We start from the raw sequence: 6,262 nt of genomic DNA, 5'->3' as shown, positions 1-6,262 counted from the left end.
GTCACTGGAGCAAGCAAGCCTCCCTGCTCGCTTCAGTGCATGGCTATCGGCCGCCATCTTGGCTGACAGTTAATTTGCATAAGGATATGCTGATTAGCCAATGGGAAGGGTAGCGGTCGTATGCTAATTACCATGTTTCTCTTTTATTAGTGTAGATAACAGACATACAGTGTGGACAAAGAGAAAAAAATATACTAGATGTTGAGAGATACTTTGGTTGTTTCCATGTCTTGGCCACCATGAATAATGCTAAAGCTGCAATGAACATAGGGGTGCATAAATCCTTGTGAAAAAATGTAAAATTTCTCCTGTAGATTCCCAGAAGAGTTGCTGAGTCATATGATAACTAAATTCTTAATTTTTGAAGAACCTCCATACTGTTTTACATAGTGGCTGTATCAGTTTACATTCCCACCAGCAGTGAATGAGATTTCCTTTTCATCCATAGCCTCTCCAAAACTTATTATTAGTAATTTTTATAATAGCCATTCTAACACATGTGAAGTGGTATCTCAATAAAGCTGTGGTTTGCTCTTCTGATTTGCAATTTGATTTGTAGAATTAATAGAATGAATAAAAAACATGGCTGGCATGGCTCAGTAATTGCGCATCAACCTAAAAACCATGAGGTCACGGTTGAATTCCTGGTCAGGGCACATGCCCAGGTTGCGGGCTCAATCCCCAGTGTGGGACATGCAAGAGGCAGCCAATCAATGATTCTCTCTCATCACTGATGTTTCTATCTCTCTCTCCCTCTCCCTTACTCTCTGAAATCAGTAAAAATATATCTTTAAAAAAAGATGCCATACATATATACAATGGGATACTATAAGATGAAATACTGCCATTTGCGAAAACATGGATGACTCTTGAGAATATCATGTTGAGCAAAATAAGTCAGACAAAAGTACAGAACCATGTGATTTCACTCATATGTGGGATATAAAAATGAAACTCAGACACAGACAATGTATAATGGTTACCACAGGTAAGGTAAATAGGGGTAATAAAAGGTAAAGGGTTCAAATACACAGTGATAGAATAAGATTTGACTTTGGGTGGTGGGCACATAATGCAATATACAGATTATGTATCATAGAATTGTATACTTGGAACCTATATAATTTTATTAACCAATGTCACCCAAAAAAATTTGATTTAAAAAATAAAATCTATCACAGAAAAATGTATTAGATGATCTTGGTACTTAATAAATTTAATACTCACCATATATATAAACAGCTACTATGTGTGCAGCTTAGCAACATTATACTACATTAAAATACTGTTATATTTAATTCTAAAAATACCTACCATGCAAGGTCAGAGGTATTATGCCTCATTTGAGAATAAAAACTAAGGTTCCATTGATATGTGAATAAATCTGCTAAAGGCATACCACTACACTAGTAAAAGACAAAACTAGCATTCAAATCCAAGTCTGATTGACACTAAATTCCTTTTACTGGGACTGGATAAAGGGAAGGTTCCATATCCATTGGTAAAAACTGTTTATTACTGAAATGGGCTAACCTCAACAGACAGGCCCTTGGGGGGAAAAATCAATAAGATATATATGAAAAGAGAATTGGAATGCACATTACAAATCCAGCAACTTCAATTTCACCTGTCAGAATTTAAAACTAGAGGTTACAACATGAACCCTACATAGGATCCTGGCTGAACTTAATTCAAGGAAAGGAAGGACACAAATTGCTAAAGAGAAAAATTTACTGCATTTAAGTAGGTCTCTATCAAAAATGCATAAGAGAAACTATCTAAAACTAGAACTCTGAGGAAAGTTTGGTCTGACCCCGCATTTCAAGGAGACATTTTATAGCAAAACAAACACAGGATTAATCTTAGCAGTTAATATGTATTGGGAAAACCATAACCTTGATATTATACATCTATAAAATAAACTCCAAAGCATTATTAATTTTAAAAAGTGTACATAAACTGTTAACAGTATTTTTAACACATATTAAACATTTTTATTTCCATTATCTCCACAGAGACAATAGATTTGGGAATTTAGATTACATAAGAGGGAAAGATACCTGAAAAAAATAGATATAAAAATACTCAACGAAATATTAGCAAACTAGATCCAACAACACATTAAAAAGGTCATATGCCATCATCAAGTGGAATTTATTCCGGGGATGCAAGACTGGTACAATATTTGCAAATCAATGAACATGATCCATCACATAAAGAGATTGCAAGACAAAAATCACATCATCATATCAATAGATGAAGAAAAAGGATTTGAAAAAATCCAGCACCCACTTATAATAAAAACTCTCAGCAAAGTGGGAATAAAGGGAACATACCTCAAAATAATAAAGTCCATATATGACAACCCCACAGCCAAGATCATACTCAATAAGCAAAAAATAAAAGAATTTCCCTTGAAATCAGGAACAAGACAGGAATGTCCACTTTCACCACTCTTATTCAACATAGTACTAGAAGTCCTAGCCACAGCAATTGGACAAGAAGAGATAAAAGGCATCCAAATTGGAAAGAAGGAAGTAAAACTGCCATTATTTGTAGATGACATGATATTGTATACAGAAAACACTAAAGACTCAACCAAAAAATGACTAAAACTGAGAAATGAATTCAGGAAACAAAATAATTAATCAGAAATGAGTGCAATTTTATATACCATAATGAACTACCAAAAAGGCAACGTAAGAAAACAATCCCATAAAAAAATATGGTACCAAGAAATAAATTTAGCCAAGGAAGTAAAACACCTGTACTCAAAAAATTAAAGATACTGATTGGAGAACCGAGATGGCAGCATAGGCAAATGCCTGTACTCGCTGCCTCCCACAACCACATCAAAATTACAACTAAAATACAGAACAACCATCATCCAGAACCTCTGGAAAGCTGGCTGAATGGAAGTCCTACAACTAAAGAAATAAAGAAGAAAGCACACTGAAACTGGTAGGAAGTGCGGAGGTGTGGAACAGGCTGATCCAGCACCCACGGATTACATCAAACTAAAAAGTTTTTGCACAACACAGGAAACCATCAAAAAACTAAAAAGAATGGAAACTAAAGAGAAAATAAACAAATGAGACTACAACAAAATAAAAAGCTTCTGCACAGCAAAAAAAAATCATGAACAAGAGAGTCCAGTGCATAGGAGTCATATTTGCTAATGTTACATCTGATAAGGGTTTAATCTCCGAAATTTATAGGGAACTCATACAACTTAACAAAAGGAAGATAAACAATCCAATCAAAAAATGGCAAAGGACCTAAATAGACACTTCTCAAAAGTGGACATACAGAAGGCCAAGAGGCATATGAAAAATGTTCAAAGTCACAAATCATCCGAGAGATGCAAATCTAAAAAACAATGAGATACCGCCTCACACCTGTCAGAATGGCTATCATCAACAAACAACAAGTACTGGCGAGGATGTGAAAAAAAAGGAACCCTCATACACCGCTGCTGGGATTGCCAACTGGTTCAGCCATTATGGAAAACAGTATGAAGTTTCTTCAAAAAATTAAAAATGGAACTCCCATTTGACCCAGTAATTCCACTTCTAGGGATATATCCCAAGAAATAAGAAACACCAATCAGAAAGGATATATGCACCCCTATGTTCACAGCAGCATAGTTTACAATAGCTAGGATTTGGAAACAGTCTAAGTGCCCATCAGCAGATGAGTGGATTAAAAAACTGTGGCATATTACACAATGGAATACTACCCTGCTGTAAAAAAAAAAAAAAAAACTCTTACCAAAAAAAAAAAAAAAAAAAAGTCTTACCATTTGCAATACAATGGATGGACCTGGAGAGCATTATGCTAAGCGAAAAAAGCCAGTCATAGAAAGATAAGTATCACATGATTTCACTCATTTGTGGAATATAATGAACAACATAAACTGATGAACAAAAATATATCCAGAGACATAGAAGCATCAAACAGACCATCAAACCTCAGAGGGAAGACAGGGGATGGGGAAGGGAGGATAAGAGATCAACCAAAGGACTTGTATGCATGCATATAAGCATAATCAATGGACATAGACAATAGGGGGGTGAAAGCCTGTGCTGGGGGACCAGGGCAGGCTGGGAGAGGTCAATGGGGAAAAAGAAGACATATGTAATACTTTCAACAATAAAGAATTTAAGAAAAAAAGACAACCCACTAAATGGAAGTACATATTTGCCAATGATACATCTGGTAAGGAGTAAATATTCAAAATTTATAAAGAGCTCAACACCACAAAACAAATAATGCCATTTTAAAAATGGGCAAAAGACCTGAATAAACACTTCTCTAAAGAGGACATACAGATGGCCAATAGACAGATGAAAAGATGGGCAATGTCAGTACTCATTAGAGAAACAGAAAGTAAAACCACAATGAGATATCACCTCACACCTGTCAGAATGGTTATATATAATAATAAAAGTGTAATATGCAAATTGACCAAACAGCGAACAGCAGAACGACCATCTGGACAACCATCTGGGACCACGCTATGACACCCACTGGCACCAGGCCAGCCAAGGAGGGTGCTATGCGATTGGTCAGGGGCCCAGCCATCGCCCCATGATCATCCCACAGAGGGAGGCCCGGGCCACCGGCCAGTGGGGAGATCAATCGGGGGGCTCCACGATCACCCCAAAGAGGGAGGCCCAGGCCACCGACCGGCAGGCTGCACCGTGTGGGCAGGGCCTCCCCCTGCAAGGGAAGCCCAGGTCCCGGGTGCTGGCGGCCAGAGGGAAGCCCAAGTGCCATTTCCCCTGCCAATGGCCGGAGGGAAGCCTGAGTCCCGGTGCCAAAGGAAAGCTGGTGTTGGCAACCGAGGGAAGGAAGGCCTACACTTGAATGAATTTTGTGCATCGGGCCTCTAGTGATCAATAAATCAACAAATGACAAGTGTTGGCAAGGATGTGGAGAAAAGAGAACCCTTGTGCACTGTTGGTAGGAATGTAGATTAGTGCAGCCACTGTGGAAAACAGTATGGTTTCCTCAAAAAATTATAAATGGAACTGTCTTACAACCCAGTGATTCCACTTCTGGGAACATATCTAAAGAAACCAAAACACTGATTTGAAAGAATGTTCATTACAGCATTATTTACAATAGCCAAAATTTGGAAGCGGCTCAAGTGCCCATCAGCAGAGAAAAAAGCTGTGGTAAATTTACATAATAGAATATCACTCAGCCATAAAAAGGAAAGAAATCTTACCTTTTGCAACAGCATGGATGGACCTAGAGGGTATTGTGCTAAGTGAAATAAGCCAGTCAGAGAAAGACAAATACCATCTGACTTCACTTATATGTGGAATCTAATGAACAAAATAAACAAACAAAACAGAAACAGACTCATAGATACAGAGAACAGACTAACAGCTGTCAGAGGGTAGGGGAAATGAGGAGGGCTGTGTGAAGTAAGTGAACAGATTAAGCAAAAAACAAACCTCATAGTCACAGACAACCGTAGGTTGATCACCAGAGGGAAAGAGGGATGGTGGGCAGGTAGAAGTGGGGAAAGGGGGAGATAAATGATGATGGCAGGAGACTTCACTTTGGGTGGTGAACACACAATACAATTTACAGATGGTCTATATATATAAAAGCCTAATATGCAAATTGTCCCCACGGGAGTTCAACCGGGAGACCGATCGCTCGCTATGGGGTCGGCACAGAACGAAGGAAGGCCCCCGCTGTCAGCCTGAAGGCCCCATAGGCCCTGATTGCAGCCCAGGCCTAGGGACCCTACCCATGCACGAATTTCATGCACAGGGCCTCTAGTATATTATAAAATTGTATACTTGAACCCTAGATAATTTTATTAAGTAATGTAACCCCTATAAATTCAATAAAAAAGAAAATGTTTATAATTTAATAGATATAAAGTTGTATATTCAGTCTGATCTCAATTATATAAGTGTGCATTTTTTGAAATTGAAAGGAAATTTTAAAAACTAATGTTTATCCATGAAAAAAAGGTTATAAAACATACATATGCATATAAATACACTCTTCAGATTTTGTAACACACTACACTCTCCCTTACTTACCAGTCTTTGAACACCATCTTGCCTCTGCCTGGAATAAGGTGAACCAATCCCACTTCATCAGGCTAATTCTTATTTATATTTCAGATCCTATTTTATATCATCCTATATAATAAAAGGGCAATATGCAAATTGACCCTAAAAGCAGAACCACTGGGAATGACTGGTCATTATGACACACACTGACCACCAGGGGG

The 6,262-nt window shown here is 37.9% G+C and overlaps 1 protein-coding gene across 7 annotated transcripts in view; it reads right to left on the bottom strand.

The window, feature by feature from the left end:
* Window positions 1-6,262, bottom strand: part of ATRX (alpha thalassemia/mental retardation syndrome X-linked) — a 304,287-nt gene that overhangs the window by 220,364 nt on the left and 77,661 nt on the right. The window lies entirely within an intron of this gene.

This window comes from Myotis brandtii, unplaced genomic scaffold (genome assembly GCF_000412655.1).
Source record: "Myotis brandtii unplaced genomic scaffold, ASM41265v1 scaffold509, whole genome shotgun sequence".
Taxonomy (NCBI): domain Eukaryota; kingdom Metazoa; phylum Chordata; class Mammalia; order Chiroptera; family Vespertilionidae; genus Myotis; species Myotis brandtii.
This window is presented reverse-complemented; position numbering and strand designations above follow the sequence as displayed.